This window comes from Dermochelys coriacea, chromosome 13 (genome assembly GCF_009764565.3).
Source record: "Dermochelys coriacea isolate rDerCor1 chromosome 13, rDerCor1.pri.v4, whole genome shotgun sequence".
Classification (NCBI taxonomy): Eukaryota; Metazoa; Chordata; order Testudines; family Dermochelyidae; genus Dermochelys; species Dermochelys coriacea.
In genome coordinates, this window is record NC_050080.1 from 7,733,019 (window position 1) to 7,757,836 (window position 24,818).

At 41.8% G+C, this 24,818-nt stretch overlaps 1 protein-coding gene across 2 annotated transcripts in view; it reads right to left on the minus strand.

The window, feature by feature from the left end:
- Positions 1-20,025, minus strand: part of SLCO4A1 (solute carrier organic anion transporter family member 4A1) — a 46,297-nt gene extending 26,272 nt beyond the window's left edge. For both annotated transcript variants that reach the window (XM_043495653.1, XM_043495654.1), the window contains exons 1-2: positions 19,889-20,025; positions 18,644-18,761 (exon numbers count right to left, since the gene is read on the minus strand). The gene's annotated coding sequence lies outside the window, so the exon portion shown is untranslated. The remainder of the gene's footprint in view (positions 1-18,643; positions 18,762-19,888) is intronic.
- Positions 20,026-24,818: the final 4,793 nt, after the last annotated feature.

A 24,818-nucleotide genomic window follows, 5' to 3' on the forward strand; every position in this document is an offset into this window, starting at 1 on the left:
TGTAGAGTACAGGTGCAAATAGTGAGTGTGCAATTTTACACAGCCAAAACAAATGCTGACCTTGGAAAATTCAGGCCTATGGTAATATGAGAGGTATGGACCTTATGCCAATGTTATTAACTATTTCACATCATTTGGGGTTTGATCCTGCAAGTTGCTAAGCACTCTGGGCCCTGATCCTGTCTTCAGTAGTTCAAGAACTCACATGCTTAAATTTAAGTGCTTCTGGATCACAGCAGAAAGTGCCTAGCAACTTTCTGTACTGAGCACTTTACCAGGAATGTCCAGCTACTGTGGGACTGTGTGTGGAGTGTAGATTTCTGACCAGAATAGAGAACAACCATTCTTTTTGTTTTCCCAGTTGAATTCCTTTCAACAGGCTGATAATCTAAGAATGTGTTCACATTTCATGAGTCATTTTCACCGAGATAAAATTTGTACTCCTCATGAACTGTCAGTTCTAAATCCTCCAGGCTACTGATAGCACGTGCTAACACTGAAACTAACCACACACTTTGAAATTTAAGTGCAGTGCCTTAAATAATGTAATGTCATAAATATAAAGCTATCGATGATTTTTTTTAACCCCATGGCCTTATTACTGCTATCACCCTTCATTTATTTTCACTTCTTTTAATACAGAACAGGAAGCAATAAATAAAAAGGCATCAAGGTTTTACTACATTAAAGGAAAAACATGGCTACTGGTTTGAGAGAATCTAGGCTATACACTAGAAAAAATATTCCGATGACCTTCTATACTATGCACCAGTTTCTTTACTGAAGTTTACTTTAGCATGAAGCCATAAAAAAATCAGTCTCCCAGAGTGTATGTATAAATGTATCATTTTTGCAAGCTCATCTTTCTGGTATTCTCATTACACTTGCTCCTAATAATCTAAATATAATAAACTCTTAAACTATGGATTTGTGTTGTGGTATACAAACCCCACACCCTGGGCAAGCAGGATTTAAAGAACTGCTCTGGGTTCAGGCAGCCCTGCCTGCTTCACCTGTAGGAAATGCTCCGAATGGGGAAGGATTTAAAGGCGGAGGAGCAGCTCAATTGGGGGAAGACCAGAGAAGAGAGCAGACCTGCGCCCTGTAGCTCCAGCAGCAGAGAGCTGAGGGCAAGACAGACTCTCTCCACAGGACAACTGCCCAAAGGTCCCTCCCTGAGGGAATGGAGGCCCTGCTGCTGAGACAGCTTGAGAGGGAAGCATTTCCCTCTCCCTCTCATAGGGACTCTGAGTTTTGTTCATTGCCCTCTATTTTGTTTCAATGACCCCAGCAGGTGAAAGTCCTAGGACACAGCTGGCCCAGGAGGGCAGATAGGCCATACCGCTGAAGGAGGAATTTTCTGCCCAAGAGAGGAAGAGAGCTATACACACCCATCCAAAGCTGCCATGTGGTGAGCGGACACCCTTCACTCCGCCTAAATGCAGATGGTGACTGTGGGACCATTGCTGGGGGCAGGCAGGAAGTGGCCCAGGGAGGGCAGCCATAAGCAGGCCAAGATGTCAAATCACTCACAGCCTTCAAAGAGTCCTGGGTTGGAGCCCAGTGGTGTGGGAGGGCCCGGACTCCCTTACCAACAACCCCCCTGCAAGTCATGGCCCTAAGCCCTGACCACTAGGCAATGCTACCCTACTGACCAACCCCTAAGAGAGGACCGTCACAGAATGTCTTATCTGATTATTTTCCCACACAGAGAAACTTCATTCCTCAAACTGTCAGCACCATCTGCCTTTGTAGTCATATCCTGACTGACTCAATTTGCAACTACGTGCCGCAAGAAGGAAAACCATACTGCTTAAATATAATGTCCAGCAAACCAATTTTTACCTAGGGAAGTAATTTAAGAATAGGGTCATATTAAGTAGGAGCAATTCACTTCCATAGGTGAGGGTACCTCACTCAGAGGACAGAATACAGCCTTTAGAAAAGAGCGCTTGATTTAACTACATACAATTCCTAATTGTCACTGTTTATAGGCGCAACACAAGTATCGCTTTTCACTGATCTTGATTTTAAATGACTCAGCTGATAATTTCCAGATCATTTTAAACACTTCTAGGTTACTTTACATACTGATTACACAATTTAGCCGTATAGAGTGGAAATCTGTCAACTTCATGAAAAAACTCGTAAAGATACATACAGACATCATCTTCCTCTCCAAATGCAAACAGATGAACATCATACCGAAAGGACTGAAGGTAAAAAATCCATTACAATCTACATACCACACAGACTATGCTGACAGCTTGTGCCACACACTCTCAAAGAAACTGCGGAACCACCTGATCAACATCCTCTACAGCAAACAGAGAAAGGTTAAGAATGAGCTCTCAAAACTGGATACTCTCATAAAGAACCAACCTTCCACACAAACTTCCTCGTGGCTGGACTTTACAAAAACTAGACAAGCCATTTACAACACACACTTTGCTTTACTACCTGTAAACTATACATTTACCCATCTTTCAGAAAGATTACAACTAAACTATGCTTATAAATTTTCTCTCCTGTAAACTTTCTTTCTTGTAAACTTTCTTTTCTTGGCTTGCATTTGATTATGAGATTAGTAAAGGTCCTCCCCCTTCTCCTCCCACCAAAAAAAAAAATATTTGGCTTTATATCAATAGTGAAAATGACAAAGGTTTTCATTGGATTATCATTGAATATAGCACAATAAGTCACAGGACCAATTAAAAGTACTCTGGAACTCAGCTGCGGACCTCAATTAGACGAATGTTATGAGTTAGCTGATAATTGGCATCTGACGTAATCCTATTTGCTAAAGCATGCCCAACAATAGTTAATCTTCCTTTTTACTCTGTGGCAGTTGGACTTTTATAGGGTCTTACAGCAGCAAATGGCATCCTTTCACAATTTAAGCTTTCCCATCAGTGAAAGCGGCTTATGCTATATGGGTTAAAAGAAAAGGAGTACTTGTGGCACCTTAGAGACTAACAAATTTATTAGAGCATAAGCTTTCGTGAGCTACAGCTCACTTCATCGGATGCATCCAATGAAGTGAGCTGTAGCTCACGAAAGCTTATGCTCTAATAAATTTGTTAGTCTCTAAGGTGCCACAAGTACTCCTTTTCTTTTTGCGAATACAGACTAACATGGTTGCTACTCTGAAACCTGGCTATATGGGTTGACGTTGAAGTATTGTATAAGATCATAGTGTCATAAGAAATATTTGCTGAGTAATTGAATAAAAACCAAGCCCCTTCTTTATGAGTGAGGAAGGCTTGCTGATTCTAACCATCCATCCATGACTCCCTGTCCCATGGCTTCCTAGCAGCACCCGTGACTCCAAATCATTTTATTTTAGGCTAGACTGGGGGAAACAGAGCCAGGTGGCTGAGATGGTTGGTGGGTCACACCAGGCCTCATAGAAACTGCAAAGCTTTTCCCTGCGGGAATAATGACCTGTGGATCAACCAAGCTGCAAAACCACTTACTGCCCCCTGCAGGCCTGCCCTTGCCTTGCTGTCAATTCACCTTCATGACAGCATGCCGAGAGCTGATCTCTATAACAACCCCTCCTGTATGGGTTCTGCACATCCTTAACCTCTCCCCCTCACCTGTTCTCCCGCATGCAGTGAAACGGTAGTTGCGGTTGCTCCTGTGTGCGAGACAGAAATCGTCATTGCTGCAGGCTCCAAATACATTAGTCTGAGCGGGAAATACAATGCATAGCTTGTAGAGCAAACAGTCAATGAGTATGTGTAGCCCCAAAATATGGTTCATTAGAGTAATAGGCACTGTACTGGTTTCAGTACTTCTCATACTGTGTAGGAGTGATAGTCATTGTGTCCCGTTCTCTTATGCATGGTGTCCTGAACCAGTTAAAATAACTGATGACAACATATGGTGCCCAACCTAAATCCGAACACCTCAGACTTTGGGAAAGTTCAGATCGCGATCCAAATTTTGCATCTCGGGCCCATCCATCACTCAAGAACAGGCCAAGGGTCTTCTGGCCCCATCTGGTTAATTTATCCTAGTAACATGTACTGAATTTTTCATGGATTACTTGGGTTATGAGGATTATCCATATTATTTCTGTCACAGATAATAAACTCCATATGGATAAAGTGTAATCCACTCATTGGTTTATGAATGGCAAAGCCTCCCAAGGAGTGTCACAAATCCACATGATGCTTCTGTGAACTGGCTTTTGCACTAAGAGTGCTGAGTTAGCTAAAAGATGGAAAAAAAAGAACATGTACAATATACTGACTATGTTGGTATCATTCCCTGGTACGTGTGACACTGTAAATAATTTCACTATCCTAAAATGGCTAAAGGCCTGAGATCTTTTACTTTGTAATCAGTCTGGGAAACAGTGAGCAAGAGTTGGCCTCAAGAAAATATAGTGCATTTAATAATTGCAAGCTAATAGGATATTTCAGATAAACACCCCCCCATGGTTTGACAAAGGCTCACTGTGGTTCGTTGGGACTATGCAAGTGTGATGAAGGGCATAATTTGGTTCTCAGTATGAAAGTAATTTACTCCATTCCAAGGCCAGACGAGACAATTGTGATCATCCTAAGAGCTATCTTCTTCTTCATATTGGGAGGTCCCTTCCTCCCTCATTAGTTCCACTGGAGTCTATAGCACCACTTGAGGAGCAGGGACTACTCAATGCGTGTCACACTAGTAGGATCTGATCTTAAATGATCACTTTAGGAAGGTTCTATAATAAAATAAAATGTTATTAATAAATAAAGCTTAGCACTTACAGAGCACTACGCACTTCTTCAATGCATTTTGCAATCATTAACTCATTTATTTAATAATATTATTTTCTCACATAATGTGTTTTGATGGGTTTCAATTTGTTGCTTGAAAACACGTTGAAGATGAATCAACCCACATTTTCAGAGTGTATTTATTTATTTCAGTTTATCCATGCAACTATAAAAGTGCCTGGATCTAGGGGTCTTAGACAGACTCTAACAACACACAGGTTTCAGAGTAGCAGCCTTGTTAGTCTGTATTCGCAAAAAGAAAAGGAGTACTTGTGGCACCTTAGAGACTAACAAATTTATTAGAGCATAAGCTTTCGTGAGCTACAGCTCACTTCATCGGATGCATTTGGTGGAAAAAATTATTTTTCTAATAAATTTGTCTAAGATGCCACAAGTACTCCTTTTCTTTTTGCACATTTACTGTGATGCAAGATAATTGCCCATGCAAAATTAGGTACTCCAGTGCACATGGACTTTTGTGCACGTGCATTTCTGAAAAAGAGCTAAGTATTATTGTTTTCAAGCAGTTAGGTTTTTTAATCATAGCTAGAGAAGTTCACTGGTCAGAATAAAATTGCAGCATAAACCTTTAAAAATCAGCTTTTCCAAACTGTTCTCACAGTGTAACTGTGAATATCTCCTTTTTTAAGGAGAGGGGAAAATATATTAATCACAATGTGGATACTACTGTGGCTTGACATTTTAATGCCAACCACTCTATCTCTCACTTCTGTACCCTCTCTCTATATTCATTAACCAAAGTAGAAACCTGACTCCAAAAACTATATGCCAACAACTTTTTAAAAAACCACGGATTAGCAAAAATAGATAAATCTCTTTCTCTCTCAACTTGCTCTGAAACATCTATTCAGTAGACACATCACTGTTTTATTATCAAACCTCAGAAGAGTAGTACAAAGAAGTCTAGCATCCTTTTCCACACTTTATATTTTTGAAAATATTCATCATTAGTGAAATGAAATATCATTACCAGGCATAGGCTTTGCAGATCATCTACAAACATTGGTTTAATCCAAGTAGCTACCTTAGCAACAACTGATAAAGAACTTCAGTCCTCTTCAAATTCTTTGTGAATAGGACTTTTTTTTTATTTTTTTTTTACAAATAACAATTTATTAGCCCTCTCCTGTAGGCCCCAATCCTGGAGTAAGATCAGGCCCCTGAATGCTGTGGTTTGACAAGCCTGGCTCATTAAATTGTATTAGTGACTTAGGCAAAAGTGATTACCATTTTGTGCATACAGTGGGCATATTAGGTACATGCATAGAGACTCATCTGATGGAAGCAGAATTTTGGGATAAAGTCTATTTATTTTTTATTTTTGCTGGATACTTAATGTTATGTGTCTTTAACAAGATAAAAGCAAACATACAAATAGTCATTCCCAGGAGATTACATACTTTTAACCTCCATTGCTTTCCCCCAGGGCAGCAAAGTTTCACACTGATAAGAAATGATTAAATTCCAATGTCTATCTTGGAATCCACTTTCCCTTAAAAAAAAAAAAGATAACAATACTGGAGAGAAAAGGTCAGAAATACATTCACCATGAAAGCATTCAGCAAATTCGTTCACTCTTATCCATTGTTCAAAAATACATGGCCTGACTTTTCTATTACTTCCACTGGTTTTATACTATCTTGCTACTGTTGCATTGACTTCAGCGGAGTGACTCCTCATTTATGCCGGTATCACTGAATCAAGCCCAGTGGGTTCTATCAATTACAATTATTGCTAGCTCAGAAGAAAGCTAATTGCGAATGGGCCAAGATTTTTTTTAATATAAATCTCTTTTAAATGTGGGACCCAGTCAAAAGTTAAATTTCCAGCTGGGGTCGGTAACTTTAAATCCACTGATATAAAATTAATTCAGCCATGCATTAAAAGAGAGGGCTGGAGATGGCAGGGATCCAGGTCCTTCTTGAATCCAAGATTATCCAGGAACAGCTCCTTAGTGAGCTTTAGAAATGCTTGTATTTTCAGTATGTGTAAACTGGTCACAAATTAGGACTATAAGCATTGTGTCAAGGTCTGCCAATATTTTTCTATAGCTGTCAGCAGAATCATGCTCTGTGTCTTCTTCCTTTACATTAATTTCCCCCTTTTATTGTTATTATTTGATACTGTGGTCCTCAGTACATGCAGCAAGGCCAGGATTTATCTACTTTGGGACCTGCACAGTTTCCTCAAAGTTTCAGCCCTTGGCTGCCTGGGCAATGTGGTCAGCATTCAACCCTTCATCACATTCTTGCACTCCCACTTCTTGAGCTGTCACCAGTTGCACAAGCTCCCTCCCAGCGTTGTCTACAATGTGCACCTTTTGGAAAATGGAGGAGAAAATCTTAGCAAGCAGGGCTGCAAAGGAGGCCCTAGTTTTGAAACTCTTACATGGGCAAAACGCCCATTGTCTTTAATTGCTGATAAGACATAGCACATTAATATTGGTTTTTCATCTGTAGATTTCAACATGCTTTACAACAGGGATGGGCAACCTTTGGCACGCAGCCAATCAGCGAAATTTGCTGGCATGCCAGGCTGGTTTGTTTACCTGCAGCGTCCACAGGTTCAGCCAATCGCAGCTCCCACTAGCCATGGTTCACTGTTTCAGGCCAATGAGGGCTGCAGGAAGCGTTGGCCAGCACATCGCTCAGGCCTGGTCCGCTTCCCACAGCTCCCATTGGCCTGGAACAGCAAACCGCGGCCAGTGGGAGCCATGATCGGTCAAACCTGCAGACGCTGCAGGTAAACAATCTATCCCGGCCCACCAGCAGCATTCCCTGATGAGCCTTGTGCCAAAGGTTGCTGATCCCTGCTTTACAGAGGTGGGGAAGCATTATTATCCCATTTTACAGAGAAGGAAACCAAGGCATGGAGAGGGTAAGTGTCCTGCTCAAAGTCACACAGGAAGACATTGACTGAGCCAGGGATGGAACCCAATCACCATTCCTGTAACAGACTCTGTGTGGATGGACTTCTGTGTCTGTGTGAAACATCAGTGGAGGTCTGCTCACATCCAGTCCATCGCAAGATTAGGGACCAAGTCTCTTGGCTCTCAAACTGGAGTCCACTGCCTCTACATGATCGGCCTCACAGTAGCAACAATCATGTATAATTATACACATGGATCTTTTAGTAGCTATGGAACTGCTGCCCACAGTGCGTGAAATTTGCCCCCTGTGCATAAAAATCCTATGCTAAGTCATACTTAATTGTTCTAAGTAAGGTGAATTTCACCCGGTATCAACAGAAAGCCTGAGTAAATGATTACCAAAAAGCATTTTAGGTACTAGATTAGGGAGATTTCAAGATGGCTGGAAGTTAAATTCAACAAAGTTCAACCAGGAAATAAGATTACGACATTTTGAGCAGAAAGGACAATTAACCTTTGGAACAGACTACCAAGGACTGTGATGAATTCCCCATTGCTTAGAGTTTTTAAATCAAGACTAGATGATTTTCTAAAAGAGATACTCTAGTTCAACCACAAGTTGTTGGGCTAGACTCCAGAATCACTTCATGAAAGCCTATGGCCTGAGTTATGTAGATCAGGTGATCAGATTGCAGGGTTCTTCAGGTCTATCTCGCTTTCAAACAGCGCCGGAATGGTGTGATCTTTACATGCCATGAAGGCTCCAGTGGAGCAAGGTACACAAGGAGTGGCTGTCCAGCTGAAATAGTCATGCTTTCCTTAAATCAGTTCCTTAACATTGTTTTTACTGTAAGTACACTGCTTTCCAAACAATGTGCAGAAAGGAAACTGTTTCTTCTAGCATCACTCTCTTCTTGACTCTCCCCAAAGGCAAATTAAATATAAGCTTTATGATTCTTCCTCTTACACGAAATACTATGTCAGCTTTTGGCTAATTTGAACACTGTGCTCACGCTGCAGAAAACCACATTCTTACATTAGCCAGAATTCTGCATCCTGAAAACCCCCCTACATATTGCATCATTGTCTTATTACATAGGCTTTTGAGAGGACCCGAACTTCGGGTGTATTCCAGCCTCTGACTCCGAATGCAAATATCAAATCCCCAGGTTGCATTCACAGATGCAGCAATTGCACAAGGACACTAGGAACTCCATCCTGCAGAGCTAGGGACGAGAGGTGTGACAGAGTATCACTGAGTCAGCAATAGGGGCTGCTGAGTATAACATTTGGGTGGTCACAACACCATAGGGTAAAGTAGAGTAAAGAGAGGAGTGGGATGACAATAACAGTGTGGCCAATAGATATCATAAGACACTGAGCAGCGGGACTGGAACAATATGGTTTTCATAGAAGCCCTGGGCGCTTTTCGGTCAGTGGCTGGCCTCAGGACTGCCTCAGCTGAAGGCTTCTACAGTGGCTCTGGACTGAAAGCAGGGGACACTGAAAATCCCAAGTGTGGTGTCTATGCATTCACTGGGTTGCACACAGGCACTCTGACTTGGCCACACCCTGTCTTCATCTCCCTGCATGCCTGTTTCTCCCTCTGCTAGCTGCTGTTTCTTAACAGACAGCCATCTGAGTCTAAATTATTAAAAATCACACCATCGATTTTGTAGCAGAACTCCCCTTTGATTTCAAAGAAGAGAGCACACAGCACATTATGACCCTGTATTGTTAAACCTTTCCAAGAAATTAAAATTCACATAAACCAGTGACCATATACAAACACAGATCCATGATTTAAACAAACAAACAAACAAACAATAAACTTTATTCCAAGGGCCAGAACACTGGCTTAAAAGACACAAACCCAGACAACTTGTAAACCTCCCTGCTTCCGAGAGGGCATTTTCAAGTCACAGAGCCATTGATCAGATCTGTGATTCGTTCCCATGGCCAGCCAGCAAATTGCTGCCAAATTGTATTTCTTCCTGAGATAGAGGAAAAAACGAGTGTATAATGTTCTCATTGTCAAAGCAAAACATCTGCTGGAATTCGGAGTGGTTTGTTGTCCATGTGTGGCAGTGAGAAAGCCTGTAGATCATAGTCTCCACTCTCTCTCACACATGGGAAATTATAGTATTACACAGCAGCTGTTGGAAGATACGTTTACTCGGAAATCTGAAATCTGCCTTTAAAGGATTCTTGCCTTCCGTGAAACAATCATGTGATTTTCATTTATGGTACAGAACATTTTATTGTTGTCCACTAAAGGCTATCAGGGCTGGCAAGATACAGACCAGCCCTTTTGAGTGTTAAAGCAGATGAATACAATGGAAGAAATCCTGCCCTCAGTTATGAACATAGATGGGTATAACGGAGGGCAAAACTTGGTCTACTCTCCTTCTCCCTAACAAACTATGGGTCTGATTCTGCCGCCCTTACTCACCTTGAGTAGGATTTATTCACACAAGAAGTCCAGTCAAACTCTATGCAACTTCTCACAGTAAGTAAATAATACTCAAGGAAGAAAGAATCTGACCCCCATGTGATCGAATGTGAGAAAAACTTGCACTTAAAAAACTGCATTGTTTAAAAAAAATGTAAGGCTGAGATATTCAAAGCTACCTAGTGAACATGGGTGCCTAATTCACATTCATTGTAATTCAGTTTTTTTAGGTAGCTTTGAAAATCTCCCCCTAAAATACTTTTCAATGTTTTCCCTCAGGTTTTAGGAAAAAAGTCCAAACAAATGGGTCACACTCTGATCTTGGTTACCCTGATGTCAAAGGAGTTATTCTGGATCAACAGTGGTGTAACAGGAATCAGAATCTGGCTTCAAGGAGCCAGATCCTCAGTCCAGAGTAAATCCACTCCAGCAGCGCAAAGAGGACTTAAAGCTGCCTTCAGGAGGCTGCTAGGGATTCCTTTGTTATAGGGGAATCCCCTGGTAGCATAAAGGGCCATGCCATCCACTCCACCCTCATTCATCTAGGGGATGTATTGCGGTGCTAGGCATGGGAAGAATGCACTATGCGTTAGCAATTCTGGACCAGCAGAATGACCCCTCTGGGGCTATTCCAGCTGAAATGAGTTAGAGCAACCCTGCACCTGCTCTAACTTGCACCAGGAATCAGGGTTGAGTCCATGGTTTCTATGTGACCCCCAAAATGGAAGAAATTTTAAAACAACAATTTTTAAAATATCTTAATGTTTTAAATTTTGACTTGAGGTGGTTTTCTGGGAAGGGTATATGTAGGAACAGAAAAGGTAAGCACTTTTGGGAACACTTATATTTCTTTATCAGGTGCTATTCTCGTTTATCAGACTTCTATAGTTTGTATTTATTTTACTATATCTTTGACAGCTAGCAAAATAAAAGTCCTATCTCATTGCCACAGTGTGTCTCGAGAGATGTATTTCACAAATGTGAAATTGTATCTCTGGAAATAAAGAAAAATACTTTTGCTAAGAATTTCTTCAGACAGACCATAACAAATCCTTATGTATCTCCTTTGAAAAAAACAAAATATGATCTTGTTCTCTCAACATGTAAACTACCTCCTTTAAAATCAATTAAAAAACCCTTAAGTGTTACAAGTTCCCATTTCTTCTTACACCTGTTATCATTAAAAAGAAACTGTATTCAGTTCCCTCAGTTTGCCATTCTGCAAGTTTGCATGGTAAAAAGTTTTTCATGCCACATATAAAATATACATTATATTTTAAAATTAGGGGCTAAGTCACCCCTGGGATAGATCTATGTAAATCAGGGGGATTACACAAGGAATGGAATTGGCCTAATGTGTTTAATTACAATGGGAATTTCAAAGACTAATCTAGATGCGTGCCATCCTTCTGAAAAGTAAAACACAATACAATTAGAATAAAAAATGTTTTGCACTTATATTGCGCTCCAACTATGGATCACAATAGTTTTTAAACTTCATTAAACCCCTAAAAGACAGCTAAATACAATGGCATTACTTTTTGACACCAGCAATATGGAAATCTTGTGTAAAAGGTTAGCTAGCCTCTGTCCAAACAGAGGTTTAACATCAGAAAAACTTTTCTGTGTAAATATTAAAAGTTTTGCTTAAACAGTCCACCCACTTACCTCTCTGTCTTAGGTATTTCCAATGCAATGGCCACTGTAGAAACTAAGGACATCGTGCAAACCCCAATGAAGTCGATTACAGACTTTCCATTGACTTCAGAGGACTTTGAATCAGTTCTTATGTCAAATCAGTATATTTCCTATCATGATCGCTAAAGTAGGATGGACATATTTGACTGAGAGTTGTAATTGGATGGAGTCTTTGACTCCTAGTAGGTCATTGTTTCATATGGTGATAAATATGGCAAAGACTGAATATCATGGCCAGCGAGTAGCTTTTCAGTGGCCTGCATGAAAGAGTTGGGGGTGGGGAGGTTGCTCCATCCAATTTCTAATGGGCAGATGTCCACATCATAGAAACCATCATAACAATGGGTCTGATCCAATATCCTTCCGTGGACACTAATGGGCATTGGATTAGGCCCAATATGGTAGCTGAGGTACATTGGCAGAGCAGTGTATGGAACTTTGAATTGTCATTGCTTTTGCACATCTCACTCTGAAGATAAAGGACTTAAGACCAAGATCCTCACAGGCATGTATGTGCCTAATTCCCTTTGAAATCAGTGGAAGTTAGGAGCCTAAATATCTTTGAGGATCTGGGATTAAGATTCTGGTGCTGTCACTCTGGCATCTTTCATGGGCTCTAAATTCACTAAGGCCAGAATGGAGCTATGACAATTTATGTCACCTGAGCATTTGGCTCTAAATTGCCTTAATAACAACAACAACAACAACCAGGAAAGAGAAAGTGGTTCAAAGATATTAAAGGAGCACACGATAGGCCTGGTCCTACTACCATTGAAATAAAAATTAAAACTCCATTTGACTTCAAAGGCTGTCATCCTGAAATGCCTGCTAGGGGGGACTTTGTAACTAGTACGGAGTGTGGTTTTTCAGACCCACTTTAAAGTAACAGCACTGAAAGGACGTGATCTTACATACTATAAAGGCTGCAGGGGCATCAGGCTATGAAGGGAGTAGGGTGACTAGATGTCCCGATTTTATAGGGACAGTCTCAATTTTTGGGTCTTTTTCTTATATAGGCTCCTATTAACCCCCACCCCCTGTCCCAATTTTTCACACTTGCTGTCTGGTCACCCTAGAAGGGAGAGAGAGCATTAAAAGGGGAATCTTTCCTTTGATATCATACTCTATTTGGCTAACCACCAAGCCTGCAACAAACTAAATAAAAGCATTGTGATTCTTCCTATTAGAACAAATACAGTGTCAGCTCTTTGCTAAATATTTGCATAGCAGGATCTCACTAAGCATTACTATATTATTATATTAACCAGAATTCTACATAATGGAAAACCCCTCTCATTGCATAATCATCTTACTTCACACCTCTCTGACAGGAAGATGGCATAGTGGTTAAGGAACAACCTGGAAAAGTCAATGTTCTATTCATGCTACTCCAGTGTGTTCTGTTCACGCTACTGAAACAGAATTCAAATACAATGCCCAAATACTCAGTTTGTACTCCTACAGTAACTGTGCCTGCATAGCAGGGACTCAGTCCTGCAGGGGTCTGGAGGAGGTCTTGTGAGAGAGTGAGAAGTTGCTGAACACGGGGCTTCGTTACTCAAAATCAGGGTGGATAAAAATCAATGATTTAAAAAAAAAATAAAAAAATCGGATTTTTTTAATAAAATGCTTTTTGGGAAAAAAACCTATCTAAAGATAATTTTAATTAAGATACATTATAGCTCCACAATATCTCATCATGAAATAGGGATTATAAATTCTAATTCTACAGTATAAGACAATATATTCATGTAATGTTTAAGAAAAGTTTTGTAAATGAGTTCCAATAGTTCATGGATTAGGGACCCAATCTTATCGGGTTCCAGGGGCTTCTGTATAGATTATTTAGGTTAATCTTTCTAGCTATCCAATGGGACTCAGTGCTCAGTCTAAAAGATACCATCAAAGATGCTTAGTTTTGCATTTCTCAAACTGTAGATTTGTGTCTCCAGAGATAACATGCTTGTTAACAGCAAAAATGGTTTTAAATAAATAAATAAATGATATATAGAGGTGAGAAATAACAGACCTCAACCCTATTGTCCCTCTTCACATTTTTTTACACAGAATCAATCCCTTACCTTTCTCTAAAAGTACAAAGTTTCAAAAAGTTCAATGAATAGAAGAGTGTTGGAGGCAAAATAGATCTGGACAAGCAGAAGAAGTCTGGAGATAAATGTGAGAAGGGAGGGACAGGCATTAGAAACAAAAGTGAAACGGTTTGAGCAGAATATTCCAGAAGTCTTGAGGTCTTTCCGACTGTAGCCGTCATTGATTTGAGATCTACCATACCATTCTCTCACTAGAAGGGAAAACCTATAATGGCAGCAGGCCATAAAAGAGACCCAGTTTGGGTCTCATCTATCTCTGAGTTGTGAAGAATATGTATTAAGGTTATAACAACTCACAAGAATACACTTTTATGTAGAAATCCATGATTAAATCGAGTCTTCCTGACTAGTGATTTAAATCAAATCCTCCCTGCTCATAATAAAAGTGAAGTAAACCAACGAGAGTGATCACTGCTGCATGTTGGCTTGACAAGAAGAGTACGATCAGCCAAGATCATTCTAAAGCGCTATGCCATCCACTCCACCCTCATTCATCTAGGGGATGTGTTGGGGTGGATTAGGCATGGGAAGAGTGCACTATGTTCTAGCAATCATTCTAATTCATTTATGGTGCTGCGGTAGTGCCTAGCAGCCCCAACCACAAACCAGGGCCCCATCATGCGAGGTGATGTACACATACATAATAAAAATACAGAGCTTGCCTTGGTGTGTTTGCAATCGAAGGCACTGAGTAGTTGGATGCTAATTTCTTTGCATCCTGGGGTGCTTTTCCATCAGTGACTGACCCCCACACTCTGTCTGCTAAATGTGTCTGCTAAATGCAGCTCTAAAGTAGTAGCAATTACTCCTGGTTGGCAGTAGGAGAGATTGAAAATTCTAGCTGCTACGCATGTGAACTGAACTCACGGGATTGTACTCACTCTCTTTGCCATGGTCACCCTGTGGGCCAGATTCTCTTCTGGTGTAAATCACTGTAGCTCTAGTGACATCAATGAAGTTTCCTTATATCACACCAGCTGAAGATCTGGCCTTCCATCTAAACCTTCCCTCCGCAGCATGCCAACTCCTCCCCAGTCATCAGTTCTCATTTCAGAGCACACACACCAGTGTCAACTCGGGTTGCTGAGCTCATTGTCCTGCACTACATGGAAGCCTCTCTGCACTTTTGAGGGCTGAGTCCTAGAGCTTTGGCTTTGCACTTCTTTCAGCAGTACTGAGCCCTAGGTAGGGTGACTAGAGAGCAACTGTGAAAAAGTGGGACGGGGGTGGGAGGTAATAGGCACCTATATAAGAAAAAGTCCCAAAAAACAGGACTGTCCCTATAAAAATGGGACATCTGGTCACCCTAGCCCTAGGTATACGTCTACATTCATTGCAATCATCCCAGCACCATGTGTTGCCAAAACCCTGGACACATTCTTTTCTGCGCTTCCATTCCCATTATTGCTGATTACCAAGATCTATGCCGTATATATACAGGAGTACTTGTGGCACCTTAGAGACTAACAAATTTATTTGAGCATAAGCTCATCGGAAGTTCCGATGAAGTGAGCTGTAGCTCACGAAAGCTTATGCTCAAATAAATTTGTTAGTCTCTAAGGTGCCACAAGTACTCCTTTTCTTTTTGCGAATACAGACTAACATGGCTGCTACTCTGAAACCTGTATATATACAGGGCTCACTTGTATCTCTTTCTACTCAAGTGATTCTGCACAATGAAGGGATAGTGGGGGTTTTTTAACATAAATTCATGACCAACACAGCAGTGTATATGCCAGGAAACAAGATATGAAAAAAGCTGAGCGTCGTGTTAGGATATCCCCATGCCTGGGTGAAAATGACCAATCTGTACAAAGATGCTAATTGCCATGCTAACCTACCTCACTGGAAGTAGCGTGGAGCTCACTTTGCTAATGCTAAAGGCCACTGAGATCTCAGGAATGCAAAATATGATATGAACATAATTATGATTAATAATATTCCAACAAATAGACTAGCTTTGCAAAGTACAGCTAGAAAAATCATTTGGCAGCTGCTGCACTGCGATCACTGCTTATCACACTGAAATAACATTTCCCCCACCTGTTGTCTCTCATCTTATACTTAGATTGGAAGTTCTTTGGAGCAGGGACCATCTTTTGTTCTGGTGTTTGTACAGTCCCTAGCACAATGGCATACTGATTCCTGATTGGGACCCCTAAGCAAAAAGACAACAATAACACACATCGTAATTGATGTGGGTCAAAAATATCAAATGTCAAGATTTTAGCGAAAATAGGACCTTATTCTGAAAATCCGGTGACGTTTTTTCGTGGAAAATTATCAACATTTTTCTTTTTTCTTGTGAAAAACATCATGCTTTTTTAGATTTTTTTTTCATTTTTAAAATAAAAAATGTGATTGAAATGCAGTTAATTTTGTTTTCAGTAAATTACAAAAACTGAGAAACAGTTCAAGAATGTTTTCAATAAAATCAGAGGAGGGGATTTCGATTTGCGAAAAATTTTGAAACCATTGGAAAACAGATGAAACAAAAACAACTTAAAAATTTGATTTTTGTTCATGAGAAAAGGTTTTTCTTGCATGACAAGCCCTAATAATAACAGATTTTGTCCCTTTCCATTGGGAAAATTACAAAGGCTGAAGCCGGGAATTCCATGAGATTCAGCTCAGGGAGTTCGCAGTCAATTATATATTTGAAGAGAAGGGTATTGGGTGAAGTGAAATGGGCAGGAGTCATGGCCTCCACTTCCAATGGATTCTGATGTTCCAAGACAGAGGAAGGCAGAGCAGAGTGTAATGGTGTGTCTGCATGTAAGTCTGGCCCCAATTTTCCCTTAGCAGTGTAGTTTTTTTGTGGCAATCGCAACTGTAGAGGGGCCAAGAAGGAATTAAAGCCACTGAAACAGCATTAATTTTCAATCAGGTAATCTACTCAGATTTCTGTAGGATCAGCCAGGGATGACACTGCCTAGAGCAGCTGGTCCACTATTCCACTCCCTCCTTCTTCCAGCAGCTCTAGAATCCCATCAAGCAACATCACTGCATGCCCCTTCAGGAGTTTATATGCTCGCAAGAAGGCATGGTGCAGTGAAGTTTTATATTTAATATTTATATATATTTATATGCCCACAAGGACAGCCACTAGATTGGCATCCCCTCTACCCATGGAAGAAAAGCAAATGATCCAATTCATGCTCATTATAAAAATGGTGTTGTGCTCTGATTGACAAAGTACAACAAGGAAAGAAAAGATAATAATAAAATAACAATAGTAATGCATTTTATTCTTTATTTAACTATAGTTATCGTTGACTTAAAATTTGGATCATTTCAATGGTACCTTGTGATACCATTGCATTGATAAAAATATTGCTTAAAAAAATCACAGAAAACATCATGGAAATTGAAAAATTTCAAGAGTTTTGACAAATTTTTTGCCAGAAATTTTTTTTGGGGTGGGGGGAAGCCATTTTTCAAGTTAAAAAATGTTATGCAAAAAAGTCAACTAGCTCTTTGAAAAGCATTAATTATTAATTATTATTATTACAATAAGATAAAACGCCTTCATTATTGCACTACAGTATTTCTACTTTCTAGGAGATCATATCCTTTGATTAATACCAAGCTCAAAACATGCTGACATCTCAGTGTGACATGCATTGTGCCTGATTTGCCTGCTACTGTATCAGCCCACGTATGAGGTAGTAAAATGTTCTGTGCTGCTCATAATGGTGTGAGTTGAAAGGGGACCTCTAGTGAGCCATTAGCTCCCACATATTACTTGGCAATGCGCAATAATGCTAAAAGAAATAGAGAAAAGGGTGCGTAACATTTTAATGTGATTTGGGTGATGTATCTTAGAGCTGAAAGTTTCCGAGTGGGGCAGTGATCTTTCATGATTCATGTTCTGGATTTTTTTCTTATGCCACAGGATTAAATTTAGGGCCAGATGCTGCTCTCACTTACACCAGTGTTAATCTGGAACTAAACTAAGGTCTGGTCTACACCTAAAGATTACATCGACCTAGCTACCTCGCTCAGGGCTGTGAAAAATTTCACTCCCTGTGCAACATGGTTAAGTTCACCTAGCCCCCCACTGTAGATGCCCCTATGTTGATGGAAGAATTCTTCTATCAGCCTAGCTACCACCTCTCGGGGAGGTAGATTAACTACATCTATGGAAAAACCCCTTCTGTAGATGCAGGACACATCTACACTGCAGCACTCCAGCGGTTTAGCCGCAGTGCCGTAGGTGTACCACTTTGGTGTAAACATACCCTGATTTACTCCGGTGTAAGTGAAATCAGGATTTGCCCCTTTATGGGCAAGTTTTTAATGTGTCTGGGTTAACTCCATTGGGCTCCACACAATTACTCCTAATGTACACTGGTCTAAGCAAGAGAAGGATCTGGCCCTCTATGGGAAGCTTTTCAGCTTAATTTGATCATTAAATCAAGGGGGGGAGGGCGGGAACTGCAGAGTACATAGAAAAAGAGACTCATTTCCTGACAGAGGCTGAGATAGGAGATTGCCTCGCAGCAACAGCAGGTGCATGACCGAGAATAACCCGACAGACACTCCTCTGCCAGGGGCCAGCGAAGCACAGGCAAGGCTCCCTCCCTTGCCTCAATTAAATAAGCCATTAGGCCCCTCCATCTCCAGTCCCTTCTCCGCCATCCTCTTGTCTCCTGGAAAAACAGCTTAGAACCCCCCAGCCCCCGCCAGGGCCCAGCGCCTGGGCTGAGTGTACACTTACCACACGGACGTGCTGCGGGAGGAACAATGCTGCACGCTACAGAAGCAGGCGGCTTTCAGAGCATGTGGATGCAGTGCTGCGTCTCCCATGCACCCTCACCTGGCTTCAGCGAAGGTTTCTGAGGAGAGGTGAATTTCAAACCATAAGGTCACCCAGCTTAACATTAATTCAGCTCAAATATCACTGTCCCGCATCTTTGCCCCCCAAGCAGAACACAAAACTGCCCCATCAGCATGTAGGCGAGTGGCAAAATGAAAAGAAGCAGAGCTTAAAAGACCAACATATGCCTATCGGCAGCCCCTTCCCTCCTGTTCTATTCCCCCAAAATAACCCACAGCCAACGATCAGAAATTATAACAAAACACTGCTGCTGGTGGGGATTTTTCCCCGCTGTCTCTTTCATAACATGTCCTCCTCCTCCCCTGAGGTCTCAGCCCATCCCATGTGCTTTGTGCTCCCTCCCAGACACGTCCAAAATTGAGCTATTTAGTGACCAAAACAAAAATCAATAAACACCAAACAAGCCAGGATTTTGCCCAAATTGTGTGGCCTGATCATGCTGCTATAAAAACAGGGAGAGAGGTAACACGACATCAAGTGCTCATTCATTTGGTTTTTTACTACAACTTTGTCCGTCACCCCAGTTCCTGAGCCATGTTAATACATTATTTAAATCTACATCATTTAAATGGGGTGCCTATGCTGTGCCGATGGCTGTCTGTTTGTCTGTGTCCCCAGAGCTAAGTACATTCCCAGACAGACCAGGCTATGGCCCTGCTATCCTGTGGAGTAACTGCTGCGCATAACCTGACAATGAGAACACACAGCTCCCATTCATTCTGCACTGCCGCACTTGATCAGCCATTGAAAGCAGAATAAATATAAACTCATCCATGCTTATTCCATACTTCTCCCCAGCCTGTATTTCCTGCCAGCCCTTAGCTGCCACCCTCCTTCCCTAAGGCTGCACACCTTGACCATTAACCCCACCAGGGAACTGAAAATCATATTCAGCAGAATAGATGATCAGACCTCTGAGTTTTGCAATAAACCTCATCACAAAAAGGACCTAAATGAAAACAGGGAAGTATAATCTGGATCCCTAAAATCATTATTACATAGTCACTATATAGACCATTTATTACCTTACAATCTATTACACTGTCTCTCTGCATTATTCTATAGGCGCAGTCCTGAATACCCCATTCTCCCCGGCTCCCCACCCAGCCAGCCATCCACATGTACCTCCTCCTGGCCTCTGGCAGCTGCTCTCTCCCTCTGTGCACCGGTTTCTATTTCTCCCTCCCTCCTTCCCCATTCAGCCCATCTGGAGTCCCGGCTACTAGAAATGATTGATGAAGAGCCAAACCAATCCAGGAGGATTTAAGGTGGTGGCCTTATACCCAGCTGGACCAATAGAAGCGCATCCCCAGCACAGGGTGACTTTAAAATCGAAAGTGGCAGCGAGAGAGAGAGAGAGAGACGAGCCAAGACGCCAGGAGTGGGGTGGGATGGGATGGGATGGGATGGGATGGGGGCAGGCAGGCAGGCAGGCTTGTGACTGGGGGTGGGGTGGGGGTCACCTTAGGGAGAGAGGATGGGAAAGGGGAGAAGGAAGAGAGGATGGGGAAAGGGAAGAGAAAGTTGGTGAAGGGAGGGAAAGGGGATGGGGAAAAGGAAGAGAAGAGAGGCTGATGGGGGAGAGGAGAGAAGGATGGGGGGCAAGGGGAAGGGAAGGGGGTGGACTAGTTCAAGGGTGCTGGTCAGTTCTATTTCCCGACCCCAGACACTGAAAAAGATTCTCTCTGTCTGTGTGTGTGTGTCCGTCCATCCTTTTGGGCATCCCCCTTTGTGTGTATGTATCCCCCTGCATGTCCCCCTTTGTGTACAAGCATCCCTGTGTGTGCGTGTCTGTGTCTGTGGGTTCACATCCTTTGTGTGTGTGTGTGCACGCGCACGCATATTCTTCTGGATCCCTTTGTGTGTGTGTTTCTGCCCCTCTGCATCTTTGGGTGTGTCCCTGTTTGCATGGATGTGTTTGTATCTTTCCGTTTGCCTTCGTGTGTCTGTGTGTGTACGTGTCTATATCTGTGGGTGTGTTTGGGTGTATGCATGTCTGAGTTGGTGTGCGTCTGTTTTGTATGAAGTGGGTGAGGTAAAATGCATAATTTCCTGTCCTGGCCGAGGAAAAAAAAGTGCCATGGGGCATCTGTGTTTATGAAGAGATTCTTCTTTTGGTTTTATTGAAGCCCAGGCTCTCCAGAAGGGGACAATGAATCAATGCTATTTTCCAGTAAAGGCCAAGGCAGGGGTTGGCTGCAGCTATTGACACACTCCAGCATACCCATTATGCACAGCTGGAGAGTTCAGAGCCACACTTCGCAGTGCCTGTTCCTTCTGAAATGTACAGTACTAGGAAACAAATGAAAGAAACAATTACTGGTGAAAGAGACAGTGGTGGCCTTGCTGAAAAGTAACAAGGCTGCAACCAGCAATGACAGATTTTTAGTCTTTACCACCTTATGTTACGACAACGGAACTCAAATAAAAAAAAATAAATATTTTCAAAGTTTGTTATTATTTTCTTTTCATGATTATCACATTTATCTTTATGAATAAAATAGAGGGGGAAATACACAGAGCAATAATTCCCTCAGAGCTAAGATTCCAGCTGAAATGCCACTTTACAATTAAAATGTCTGAGGAATAGCTCTGTGTGGCTTGAAAGCTTGTCTCTCTCACCAACAGAAGTTGGTCCAATAAAATATATTGCCCTACTCCCTGATCTCTAAATAATCATAGGAAGAAACAAGGGAAATTAGCCAAAGGGAATGCATCAAAAGCCCTATAGGCAGAATGGGCCAAGTTTTCAAAATGTGGGCCCTCTCCTCCCCAGTTGTTGGTGTAAATAACTTACATATGCAATTATTTTTTTGCATTGTCACTTGCATTCTCAAGTGATGGATTTTATACACATGTGGGTCCTGGTCTGAATTATTATACATGTGAGTTGCTTGACCCAGCAGAGATGTCTGTGCACACCACCTCATTCATGTTATTCATGCTGTTGGCTAAAGTAATCTATGCAAGGGGGTTGTATGCATGTGAGGTTGCTACCAGCCAAATCACGGGCACACATCAGTGTTTCAGCAGTCCGCATGGACTCCCATTTTAAGGGCCATTTTGTTAGGCTCTGATAGAGGCCTCCCTACAGGATGGGGGAGCAGGCAGATAACAGACACAGTGTTAGTTCATAATATTCGAAATATTTTTATTGATTACAGTATAAACCCCACTCACTCCACATTCACACTCCTTTCATACTACACCAGAATCTGAAGATCCGAAGGAAACCCCGATGGCCAGTCAAAATTCAGTCCGATCACAAGGCGTGGGGAGTCGCATGTTACATGCCTCTTCTTTTTCAGGACTCTGGGTCAATGTCTGATTCCAACTTCAGCTATAGCAAACAACCTTTTTCTTAGACCAGTCCGTCGCATCGTTAGCTCTTTGTCTGTTTACTAAGCCTTTCATCCATAACTCCAGAAGAGCAGTTCCGGGCAGGCTGCCATAATCCAAAACATTCCGTTTCCTCTCATGACATGACCACGTTTGTTTTGCACAGACAATTCTTGACCGCTCATAACCTTAAATCCTTGCTTCAGCTGCCAGCAGGCAACTCATGTCCTCATGTCAAGCATACAGCATTTATACTAGGCCCATACGGCCTATAGCATATTACAACATACACATCACAACAATTTCATATTGTTTAAGAATTTGGCCTTGTGTTTGCATTTTAAAAGCTAAATCATTCCATAATCTTACACGTGCCTGTTTAAAGTGTAAGCATAACTTAAAGTCAGCCATGCTGTCCACACATAGATTCATAGATTCATAGATACTAAGGTCAGAAGGGACCATTCCAATCATCTAGTCTGACCTCCTGCACAGCGCAGGCCACAGAATCTCACCCACCCACTCCTATGAAAAACCTCACCCATGTCTGAGCTATTGAAGTCCTTAAATCATGGTTCAAAGACTTCAAGGAGCAGAGAAGCCTCCCTCAAGTCAACCATGCCCCATGCTACAGAGGAAGGCGAAAAACCTCCAGGGCCTCTCCAATCTGCCCTGGAGGAAAATTCCTTCCCGACCCCAAATATGGCAATCAGCTAAACCCTGAGCATATGGGCAAGACTCACCAGCCAGATACCCAGGAAAGAATTTTCTATAGTAACTCAGATCCCATCCATCTAATATCCCATCTCAGGGGATTTGGCCTATTTACCCTGAATATTTAAAGATCAATTACTTACCAAAATCCCATTATCCCATCATACCATCTCCTCCATAAACTTATGAAGTAGAATCTTAAAACCAGATAGATCTTTTGCCCCCACTACTTCCCTTGGAAGGTTTTTCCAAAACTTCACTCCTCTGATGGTTAAAAACCTTCGTCTGATTTCAAGTCTAAACTTCCTGGTGGCCAGTTTATACCCATTTGTTCTTGTGTCCACATTGGTGCTGAGCTTAAATAATTCCTCTCCCTCTCCTGTATTTATCCCTCTGATATATTTATAGAGAGCAATCATATCTCCCCTCAACCTTCTTTTAGTTAGGCTAAACAAGCCAAGCTCCTTGAGTCTCCTTTCATAAGACAAGTTTTCCGTTCCTCGGATCATCCTAGTAGCCCTTCTCTGTACCTGTTCCAGTTTGAATTCATCCCTTTTACACATGGGAGACCAGAACTGCACACAGTATTCCAGGTGAGGTCTCACTAGTGCCTTGTATAATGGTACTAAAACCACCTTATCCCTACTGGAAATACCTCTCCTGGTGCATCCCAAAACCGCATTAGCTTTTTTCACAGCCATATCACATTGGCAGCTCATAGTCATCCTATGATCAACCAATACTCCAAGGTCCTTCTCCTCCTCCATTACTTCTAATTGATGTGTCCCCAGCTTATAACTAAAATTCTTGTTATTAATCCCTAAATGCATAACCTTACACTTCTCACTATTAAATTTCATCCTATTACTATTACTCCAGTTTACAAGGTCATCCAGATCCTCCTGTATAATATCCCGATCCTTCTCCGAATTGGCAATACCTCCCAGCTTTGTATCATCTGCAAACTTTATTAGCACACTCCCACTTTTTGTGCCAAGGTCAGTAATAAAAAGATTAAATAAGATTGGTCCCAAAACCGATCCCTGAGGAACTCCACTGGTAACCTCCCTCCAACCTGACAGTTCGCCTTTCAGTAGGACCCGTTGCAGTCTCCCCTTTAACCAATTCCTTATCCACCTTTTGATGTTCATATTGATCCCCATCTTCTCCAATTTAACTAATAATTCCCCATGTGGCACGGTATCAAATGCCTTACTGAAATCTAGGTAAATTAGATCCACTGCATTTCCTTTATCTAAAAAATCTGTTACTTTAACAGTAACAGTAGGCATGCTGCAGCGATGTAGCCTTTCCCGTTGCAGTTTGGCTGCAGTGATATTAAACAATGGCTTGTTGATGTCCAGACTGCATAGGACACTGCTGCCTTTCTGCTCTGGGCTGTTCACTCTGCCCAACAGCGATTTGGAGATGGATCTATCAAGTTTTGCTCACTCTTAAGAAACTAAATCAGAAGCTCCTGCTTAAGCTTCTTAGGTGGAAGTTAGATGAGGCCTGATGTCTGTGACATGCTGATGGCAGTAGCAAAGGGAAGGATGCATTCAGGGAACCTTCAAGGCTTTGGGCTTCACTTTTTGCCAAATCTTGGTTTATATTATTATTATTTATAAATAGGTCCTGGAGGTCACAATGGAGATTGAGGCCCCATTGTGTCAGGTGCTGTACACACACATGATGTTTGTCTCTCATCATGTGAAAAAGACAAGGCAGTCTCCGAGCCAAAGAGCTTATATTCTAAATAAACAAGCACAAAGGAAGGGGAAGCAGAGAGATTAAATGACTAGCCCAAGGTCACACAGCAGAACAGAAATGAAGTTTCCTTGTCCATTGACTCATCTACTACTAGATCACATTGCTTCCTTTTTAACTGGTCACCCAGCCTGCATTCAAGATTGCCTCCTCCCTGAGCGTCACCATGAGAGATAACTGTGCCCAGACACCACTGGCCTTTTCAGGCTGTCTTGGCTGCAGGGCTGCTGGGATG